Genomic DNA, 9,948 nt, shown 5'->3' with positions numbered 1-9,948 from the left:
CATTTGCATCTGCCAGCCTAAAATCCCAGTGGGTGGCATATCAATGGGGAATAACCACGGCTTAATCGGTTCAGCAGACAATGGAAAGAGGTGCTCGTTATGACATACATGGGGAAAGGAAACATCCTCTGAGACCAAGCTGCACTATAGTCGTGACTATAGTCGGATACAACTAAATAACGCTACAGCTTTTCCCTATCAAAGTTCCCCTTTCCAGCCAATAATTAAGGGGTCGGCAGATTGTCGTGACTTTGCTGGCCTGACAATTCAGGCAGCGGCGCCTCAATGTAGACAGGGGTCTATCCCCGACCACAGACGAAAGGGAGTATCCCCTTTTATCTACCACGCCCTGCTTAGTCACACTATCATATTCATAAAAATCGGCCGACGCTGTCTATAGGGTGGAACGGGGTCCTTTGAAGGGCAAAAACAGCTGCGTTCTTAAGCTGCATCCGACTATAAACAATGAACAGATTCAGGGCGTTCTTCCACCCGCAGCTGCTGTGAGAAACGTAACGGCTGTCATCACGTACAGTTGCGAGTAAAAAAACTAGCTCACGTGGGGGATCACCGGAGTGCCGGAATGACGTGGCGTGGCCCCGCGGGTGATAGAAAGGCTGATAACGAGAGTGCTGGGCCGTTCCCATTCCTCAGTATTATAGGGGGCTTCAGCGGACTGTCAGGCCACAGCAAAATATATTAAGGCTCATACTCGCGGTGGCCGTCCGTCCGGTCACGTGACCTCGCAGTGTCCATCGATTACATCATAGGTCACGTGACCCTGTCACATGTCAAATAACCTTCTCACGTGATCACTACCTGCCAACTGGACATTGAGCAAACTGCCCACTGTGGCGGTTGGTGTGATCCGCCGCCAAGCAACATTGCGCTTGCGCGGCGTCACGTCACCACTCAAATTCAAATCAGTGCAATGAGTCTCAAATAGCCTCCCCCTTCCCGCAGTTAAAATATATTTTAACGCCTGCAACTAATTTTTTTTCTATGTCACCGTCAGTATTTTTTATTTTTTTGATACTGCCTTGCTCCCATAGGCTAAGGGTAAAGATTGGGATAGTTGTTTGTTTTCTGCATGCTTGGTAGTTATTTTCGGTAGCAGCCTTGGCCACTCTGCCGAAGGATGACTATAAAGGAATAAGCAATAATTGCCTGAAATAAACGGTTGATCGGTTGTAGCCTTAGCGATAGAACAAGTCAATAAAAGCGGTGTTATCTTGCGCCATATTCGTGACGGACGATAAGAGGTGTTATAAATTAGATTCGGGCACTCCCGATCTCCCCAGAAGGAAAAACGAGATGCCGCGCGCCAACTGCGCTGCAAGATTGGAAATCGTGTTGTTAGTCAGGGAAGGCAGGTCACGGAGAAGCATTGCTGCCGATGTAGGGTGCGCAGTACGGACCATAACCCACATTGTGCGTGTTTTCCTAGAAGAAGAGAGGATTGACGACGCTGGCCTTAGCTGAGGTCCGAGATCTCTCAATGAAGATGAAGATCGGCTGATCGTAACCGCCGCCTTCTGCAGTCCCCATACTGCCGCTGCCGAGATAGAAGAGGAAATAGGCATCCAGGTAGTGTCTTTGTGAGCGATTAAGAAACGGCTTCGGTCAGCAGGAATATACCTCCCCTATAGTCGCATCGCTTGCTGGAGGCTACTTCTCACCGCGCAAGACAAATGACTCCGTCTCGACATTGCCACAAGGCACCTCGCTTGGGCTGCGGAAGATTGGAGGGCAGTCGAATTCGGCGATTAATCGACTTTCTTCATGAAATGGGGACAGGAGCGGCCCGTTCGTAGGCGGTTGGTGCTCGGTCAGTGCACGACAAGAAAATTTGGAATTTTTATTTCGACCGCCTTTTTTTATCTGCAGTCGCTCCAACGCGAGAAATTCATCCGGTCAGCGACTATGGCCAACGTTGCTTTTCAAATAAAATTCATCATATGCTCCAGTTATTGTTACACTCCTTCTTTGCTAAGACCACATCTGGGTAAGTTTATGTTTAGCAGTCTAATCTTCCACACTTAGATTTACAAATGAGTATGCTGGAGGTAGTGGAAATTGCACTATTTTACTGGAATCTAACAATAAAAGGATTTCGGAAATAGAAGCTTAGCTTTATTCAGGGCAGATTGGGAAGTCGTATTTATTTTTCGCAGGTGTGAGTCGCAGTTCGCGAAGCGGTGGCCTTGTGGCACAGTGTCCGCCTTGCATTTGGGAGGTGCTGCGTTGGATCCCCTTTGCCGCCGTGTATCTACCGGTTTTCTAATGGGTACAAGATTTCCTCCGGCCTGGTGCTCGGCTTTTCTCGGTGAAATACTTGTGAAAGGGTCTTCGGCCAAACAGTTGTGCTGAGGGATGAGAGATTCGTTCCGTCGTCAAGCAACGCTAAATATGCCTCATGCGGTAAAAGCCCACTTGTGGACCTTTCTTGCTTTGGCCTTTTAAATAGAGCGAACGTCACGTCATTAACGTGTGGGGTTGAACTGCGGACCAAGTGCTCCGGTTAGTGATCAGGATCAAGGGTACGCTTACTTCCGTTTCATGCGAAGTTATTACTCAAGAAGAGTGCTGTAAGGAGCTATAGTTGGAACGTCATTATAAGAACAATAAATAACTGCGGAAAAAGGACGGGATAAGATGGAAGAAGCACACGGGACGAGAGTGCCGACTAACAACTGGGTTATTCCACCAACACCTCCTTCCTTCAACAACAAAGCGCATGCACACCAACACACAAAAAGCAAAAAGCGTAATGATCTCGTCAACCCGAGAAACTCCAACTCCTTGCAATACATGTGGATGGACGCCCCACTAACACATTTTTCAGGCCTTTGTCTCACGATTTCCAAGAATTTGGCAATTTCGCGTTCTTTCTTTTCCCTGGAGCGTCCGATAGCCTTAGTCCTGCCGGAAAGCGGAGTCCATTCTTTGTCGTCATGCTTGCAGGTCTTACAATGCTTAGGCAGATGCTGGCCCCATGATTCAACTAAGGGATGCGAATCATGGAGTAATATAAAGTTCATTCTACGGCCAGTCTGCCCGACATACACTTTACCGCAGGTCAGCGGAATCCGATAGATTATATTCGATCTACAGTCCACAAACATGTTCCAGTGGTTAGGGCTCAAAGCGACATTCTCCCTTTCGTTCTGGCTGGTCAGTTCCCTACTCGGTGCTTCATATTTCAGCAGGACAGAAGTCCTATCCTCAAATGCGGGTGTAACAACGTTTTAACTTACGTCATGCCAGGGCAGGAGAGTGTCTTAAGACGAACGACATTTCCAACACAATTAAAATAAAAGACCAGCGAGCGTGGCCATGAAAGGCCGTGCGTTCAGCTGGGACAGGTGGCGGGGTATGACTAAAGCCCCTAGATAAACTTTTCTAGGGACTTTAGGTATGACTGGCTGCGTTGACCTGAAAAACTCAGATAAGGGATTAGTAATCATAGCGGAACGAAATACCGAAAGACAAAAGCCGAAAATACACCTCCAACACTGCCTCAGTGGTGGACTTAACAGCGTTAGTTACGGAAGCTTCAATTCTTTACATCGGTGTGCTCTGGAAATGTGGACAAGACCAAATCCTTAATTATGTTGGGGACATCTTTTGAGGTACCCCTTGCTGACGCCCGCTAAATTTCAGTGTTGCTATATCTGAGGTTTTATTTATTTATTAATTTATTTATTACAGAGAGCTGCAGCGCCCGAATGCATTAATGCAGGGTGGGAAACACAATAACTTCTGCTTGTTTGGCCGAAAGTACCACCAATAACAAAAATACAATGACACAGCTAATAATGAATGAGGAAATGCATGCACTGAAGGAGGACAACCGCACTCCAGAGATGCAATGACGCTAACAAAATGAAAGACGCCCGCAAGTGAACTGCGCGTCAGTAACACATTAGATAAGAATGCGCCGAAATGATCATCCGTGCAACACTCAGTGAGGCCGGCTGGCACCCGGTTCCACGCATTGGTCATCCGTGGAAAGAGCGAGGTTTTGTAAATATCTGTCCTACATTCAGTCCCTGGGATATTCCACTGATGATCAAGTCTAGAGAAAAAGTGAGGCTAAAGCAGGTACCAGTCTTTGTCAATGCTCAGCTTTTTAAAATAGATGCGATGCATGATTTGGAACCTCAAATGTTTCCTACGGTTGGCTAAAAATCCCAAACCAAGGTGGATTTTAAGAGACGTGACACTAGTTGAGAAGCTGTAATTATTGGCCACAAATAACACAGCATTATTCTGGACGCGCTCGGTCATGTGAGATAAATAAGCAAACTGGGGGTCCTATGCATGGCAGGCATATTCAAGAATTGGTGGTATGTAAGTGAAATACAGGAGTTGTTTGGCATTAGGCTGTCCTTTATTGGAACCGCGCGCCATTTTCGCCCACAAATACAAAAACCCTGTGAGCTTCTTGGGGCGGTTGTCGGGGAGCTGGCAGTATGACCGCGGAGGATGTGTAGGATATACTGTTTTCGAGCTCTGTTTGCCACTCGTTGGTCAGTGAGTTCACTGAGTGTACTCATTGAACTCATGAACCAACGGGTAGCAAACAAATTGAATAAATATTCTCATTAATGAAGGGATCGATGCGCTCACCACGGGCGTCAAGGATCCCGTCAATGATGAACGCTTTGCCCAGACGAAGTCAAGTCCTCTTGTGGGAACGTTGGCAGGCACCCTGAAGTTTTGCCCTCCTTTGTTCAGTTTCGCATTACCTATGCAGAATGCAACGTGGATAGTAAGAACAGGATCAGATATACTTCAGTTTCATGTTGTTGTTAGTGACTTTTTATTAATAAAATAACAATGTAAGGAAAAGATGTTGCCAGCCGCGGCATCTGCCATCGAAAGCTGAAGCACCTGAGTCGCGGCTGGCGGATATAAGCGACAGGGAGACGACGTGGGTGTGGACTTTGAGTTAGAGCGTTGGTGAGCGCGTCGATCCCTTCATTTATGGAAATATTTATTTGATTTGTTTTTCTCTTTTGTGTTGAATTTAAGTTTATCTTGTGCCCTACTTCTCTTTGTGCCACTTATCTGGAACACATCTTCGGCATTCCTTTCCACCCCCTCCCCTCCCTGCCATGCTTAGGGCGCATTCACACTTGTCCAAAATCCGGCGAGCGAACGGATTCGCTCGCCGGGAAAACTAGGACCTGTTCTCATCTGTTGACGCCCGGGCGAGGCGGAACCGCCGCGCCGCTGCTGTTTCTCGCTTTTCCACACACTTCCCGGCCACCACGTCACCGCTCGCGGCGTACACATATATGGTTAGAAAAGAGCATAAATCGATGCTGTCTGTGTACCATAACCGTATGCACGCTTGCGTACGTAAACGCAGGCACATTCCCATTTTTAGTTCACCGTATGCAAACAGACTCGCAACCAAACGCCCAGCCTAGTGTCGCCATCTGCTTGTCAGGACGGGAACTACTACTGTCAACACAACCGGCGCTCCTCTTATGGCGCGTTCACACTTGGACATTCGGCGGCGAGAGCGAGCGGAATCCGCTGGAGCGGCAAAGATTCCGCCGAAATACCCAGCGGAAATGACGATCGGTCCAGGACCGAATTCGGCCGCCGGAAAAAAAATCCGCCGAATCTCGTCAGCCAATAGGAAGGCGAGTACCCGCGGCGACTAACATGGCGGCGCCCTTCGATGCAGGACGCCCCGATTCAGACTGAATTCGTCGCTGTTACTGCCTTTCTTTAGCGCGTTCGCTGGCCATAAAAGAGCCAGCGGTCTTTCGCTTTGTCTTATATCGCCCATAAGAAAACGTTTGAGCGATAAATTTGCTTTAATTTGTATTTCGGGTTACGATTCTTCCCCGTTTAAGCTTAAGAGGGCCGTGGGTTTGTTGATAACAATAGTTCCTCTCCTAACCACCAGAAGGCACCACTAGGCATTTAAAAGTAGGAATGTTAGAAATGGGGTAACGTCCGACAAAATAGCAGCATTTAGCGTAAGCAAGCGTGCATACGGTTTTGGTACGTAGACAGCATCGATTAACCTCTTGCCACATCTGTGTACGCCGTGAGCAGACGACACACAGATGATGAGCGGCGGCGCGGTGGCCGGGAAGTATGAACGAGACAACATTTCGGCGGCCGCGGATTCCGCTCCATTTCGCCGCCAAATGTCCAAGTGAGAACTCGCCATACCCGCCGCGGTGGCTCAGTGGTTAGGGCGCTCGACTACTGATCCGGAGTTCCCGGGTTCGAACCCGACCGCGGCGGCTGCGTTTTTATGGAGGAAAAACGCTAAGGCGTCCGTGTGCTGTGCGATGTCAGTGCACGTTAAAGATCCCCAGGTGGTCGAAATTATTCCGGAGCCCTCCACTACGGACCTATTTGTTCTTCTCTTCTTTCACTCCCTCCTTTATCCCTTCCCTGACGGCGCGGTTCAGGTGTCCAACGATATATGAGACAGATACTGCGCCATTTCCTTTCCCTAAAAAACCAATTATTATTATTATTATTAACTCGCCATTACACTGAATTTGCCATCATGTTTTGTCTTTTTACTTTATTACATGTTTCTCGGTATTTTGTTCTGCCATGCCGACTTAACCCTTATCTGAGTTTTCAGATCAACGCAGCTAGTCATACCAAGCCACCAGTCCTAGCTGGACACAGCATTTCAAGGCCACTATGGCTATCTCTCCACGATCCACACACTCGCATTCCTTTGTGCTGAGCTTGCCTTTTTGTATAAATAGTTTTGCAGGTAGACCAGATAATCAACTTTAGCAGCCATCATGCCTGGACAAGTTTCACACTCCCAACCCTAAATCCATTCCCACTTCCCACCCTCCTCCCCTCACTAGTTCTTCCAGCTCGGAGGGATGACCCTAGTTAAATCCCGTCAATGATGAATGCTTTGCCCAGACGAAGTCAAGTCCTCTTGTCGGAACGTTGGCAAGCACCCTGAAGTTTTGCCCTCCTTTGTTCACTTTCGCCGGCATATGCAGTATGCAATGTAGATGGTAAAAACATGATCAGTTCAACGGCAAAAAAAAACAGAATGTAGAACTTCATAAGGCTGTAAAATGCAGATCAATAAGGACTAGTTCTGTGATAACTCAAAAGGCAGTGCCCTACTCTTTGAAGCCAGATCAGGCTGTCTTACAACGCGAAGATACAAAAGGAAATTTAACGAACAAGATGACACATGAGCAATGTGTGGTACATCTATAGAAAGAATTGAACACATTATACAAGAACGCGGCAGTATTTTCTGGATGTCGAGGGAAACAAAGTCACTCTCCCCGAGGCCCTAGAGTTTAGAGACAACAATGGTCATGTGAATGGATCTGCGCTACAAGTTAGCAAAACGGGATTGGAAGATTGGCGCCTTAAAATCCTAGGAGGCGGCATCAGCTTCGGACAGCACGGTTAGGGATTGTACTTTAAAAAGAATGACGAATTTACATACCAACCTCGTAAAAAAATAAAGCAAAAAAAACGAGAATGGTGGACATGCTGGCACCCCGTTTAAAATGCGGCACTGGTATATCTTCCAACAATCCAAACTGGGCAAGAGGGCGGAGGTTCACACATTGATTGCCGCTATATATTCTCGTCCCTTTCACATTTTTTTATGAGCACAATTTCATGGGCTGAAGTCATAATGTACTGGCCACTCTTAAACACAGGCGAAAAGCAAAAGCTCAAAAAACCAATTATTATTATTATTATTAATTGCTTAGGATTCATTAAAATGTTCGAGGTGGCCTCAGTCATTACATTCTTCCCCAACGTTTTCCACAGGACAGACCGTGTGTCCTGGCTGAGAGCTGAAACAGCCGAAGCCATATCTGTTGCGAGTACTTAATGGGCCACCACAGTTACACACATTAGCCGTGTGTGTGTGTGTCTGCGTGTGAAGCGCTACAACGTTCCACTAAGGACGCCAGAGTATTGCAGCCCCTGCTTAACTTGAACTTTACAGCCTGGAGAGCGGTCTTCGATCACCGCCTTCACCGCCGGACGATGCTGGCGTCCCAGTGCCCAAACTCTCCGCAATTCCTTGTGATTTCTCCTTCACATTTAGGTTCTCTATTTGCAATAACTTCCTCACAGAGTTACAGTATATTAAGGTCCCGTTACTATTTGTGCACCCGTCCAGACATTTGATGTTGCCATTCCTTCTTTCATAGTAGAATCATCTCGGCATCGTCTATCAACTGTTTATGTCTTCTTTGAGATATTTTACAAAATCGTTATTTTTATTTGCCTGCAATTGTCCACCGTCCATGCATGAGTTACCGCTAGCTGTGGCCTTTAACCGGAAATTGCTCCCAATACCCATATGCGTCGTCTGCAGTGTTATTTTATTCCTTGCCAATTTGTTTTGCGATATATCAACTTAGCAGTTCCTACCCCCTTCACTTCGTCGTTTATCTGTTCGACTCCTCCAAGTTGTAGCTATCGATAAACGAAGGGTCGTCCAGATACCTGAATCTCAAATAGAGCGCATGACTATATTTCACCTTCCTTTAAATGCTGATATGTTTTTGACCGTTTTCCTCTTTCTCTGCCCTTATGCATATTTATGAAACTGATCATGTGCTAAATTTATTTTCTATATTTCGTTCCTTATGTTCCCAGTTTCCATGTTGTTGGCCTCAGCCTCCATTATTGCATTTGCTGATACGTGTTCGGAAGCCCGGAGTGCCGACGGACCCCGTAAAATTTCCACGGCACTGCCACTGCCTATCCCTGCGCTCAGCCCTTTTCTAAAATGAATGCCATCTCGTTCAATTAGTCCGAAAACGCCTATTCCATGCTGTTTCCTGTTTATTTCTGCCATTAGAAATCCATCTTCTCCGACGTTGCAGCGAGACCATTAGGAGCATCATTTAGTCCTGCCGCAGCTATTTTGAACTACAAGGTACCGCTACCACTAAGGCCGATTCCCACGACAGACCGTAGGGTCCGCGGCCGCGCATCACGGTTCACGCGTCACTATGCTTTGCGAGGCGCGCTGTCCGCCCGCGGCCCGGTCAAGAGAGAAATATCAAGTGGGTGTTTCCCAGCAGGATTCAGCGGTGGGTCACGAAGTTGTGGGCTTTACGTCTGGCCACCAGCCCACCTTTTCCAACGTTTCCATTAGGATTGCTAGTATAGTTGCTATAATAGCTTCGGCTGCAGTGCATGTGTCTCCCACGGTCAAATTTCGACGGAGGCGAAATTCTAGAGGCCCGTGTGCTGTGCGATGTGATTGCACATTAAACGATCCCAGCCCTACACTACGGCGTTCCTCACGGCCTGAGTCGCTTTGGGACGTCAAACTCCCATAAAGTAACTAAAAAAAATCATTTTGACCGATTTAAATGACGCCGCGATTAATCCGATTTCCACCCCCTGGGATTTAACATTAGCCGGTGAAATGTGACCGGTCAGCGGAGAGGGGGAGAGAATGAGTCAAGGGTGGAAATCGCCAGATGTCATCAACAGCAGGACCTCCTTTTAGGGGGCAATTGCTGACTCTTTTTGAGTTGCATACCACTGTAGCTCATTCATTGTTGGGTACAGATGTGCCGAGAGGTGGAAGAGTAAATTGGAGAGTCGGGGTCAGTAGGCAGCATACTGAAGCTCGCCTTCTGTTTCTTGCTTACCAGCGTTGCAGCAACTTCGGCTCGCTTGGTGCGTTGTCTGTTTTTTTGGTCCGCCGTGTCCGCTTGGCAACATCGGACGGCAGATGAGTTGTAGTGAGGTGGCCACACGTGATGCGCGGGCCGCGGACCGACCGTCCGTCGTGTGAATGCGCCTTTTTACCAGCTGACGCCTTGCAACATTCTCTTTCGCACGGCTGATATGCGGTATGCTCATGCCCGCATCTCCATTGCTTGAAATCAAGCCACCACCTCCTTCAGCGCATGCGCAAACGACAGATGACAACAGCTGTCA

Source organism: Amblyomma americanum, chromosome 11 (genome assembly GCF_052857255.1).
Source record: "Amblyomma americanum isolate KBUSLIRL-KWMA chromosome 11, ASM5285725v1, whole genome shotgun sequence".
Classification (NCBI taxonomy): domain Eukaryota; kingdom Metazoa; phylum Arthropoda; class Arachnida; order Ixodida; family Ixodidae; genus Amblyomma; species Amblyomma americanum.
Note: the sequence above shows the minus strand (reverse complement) of the source record.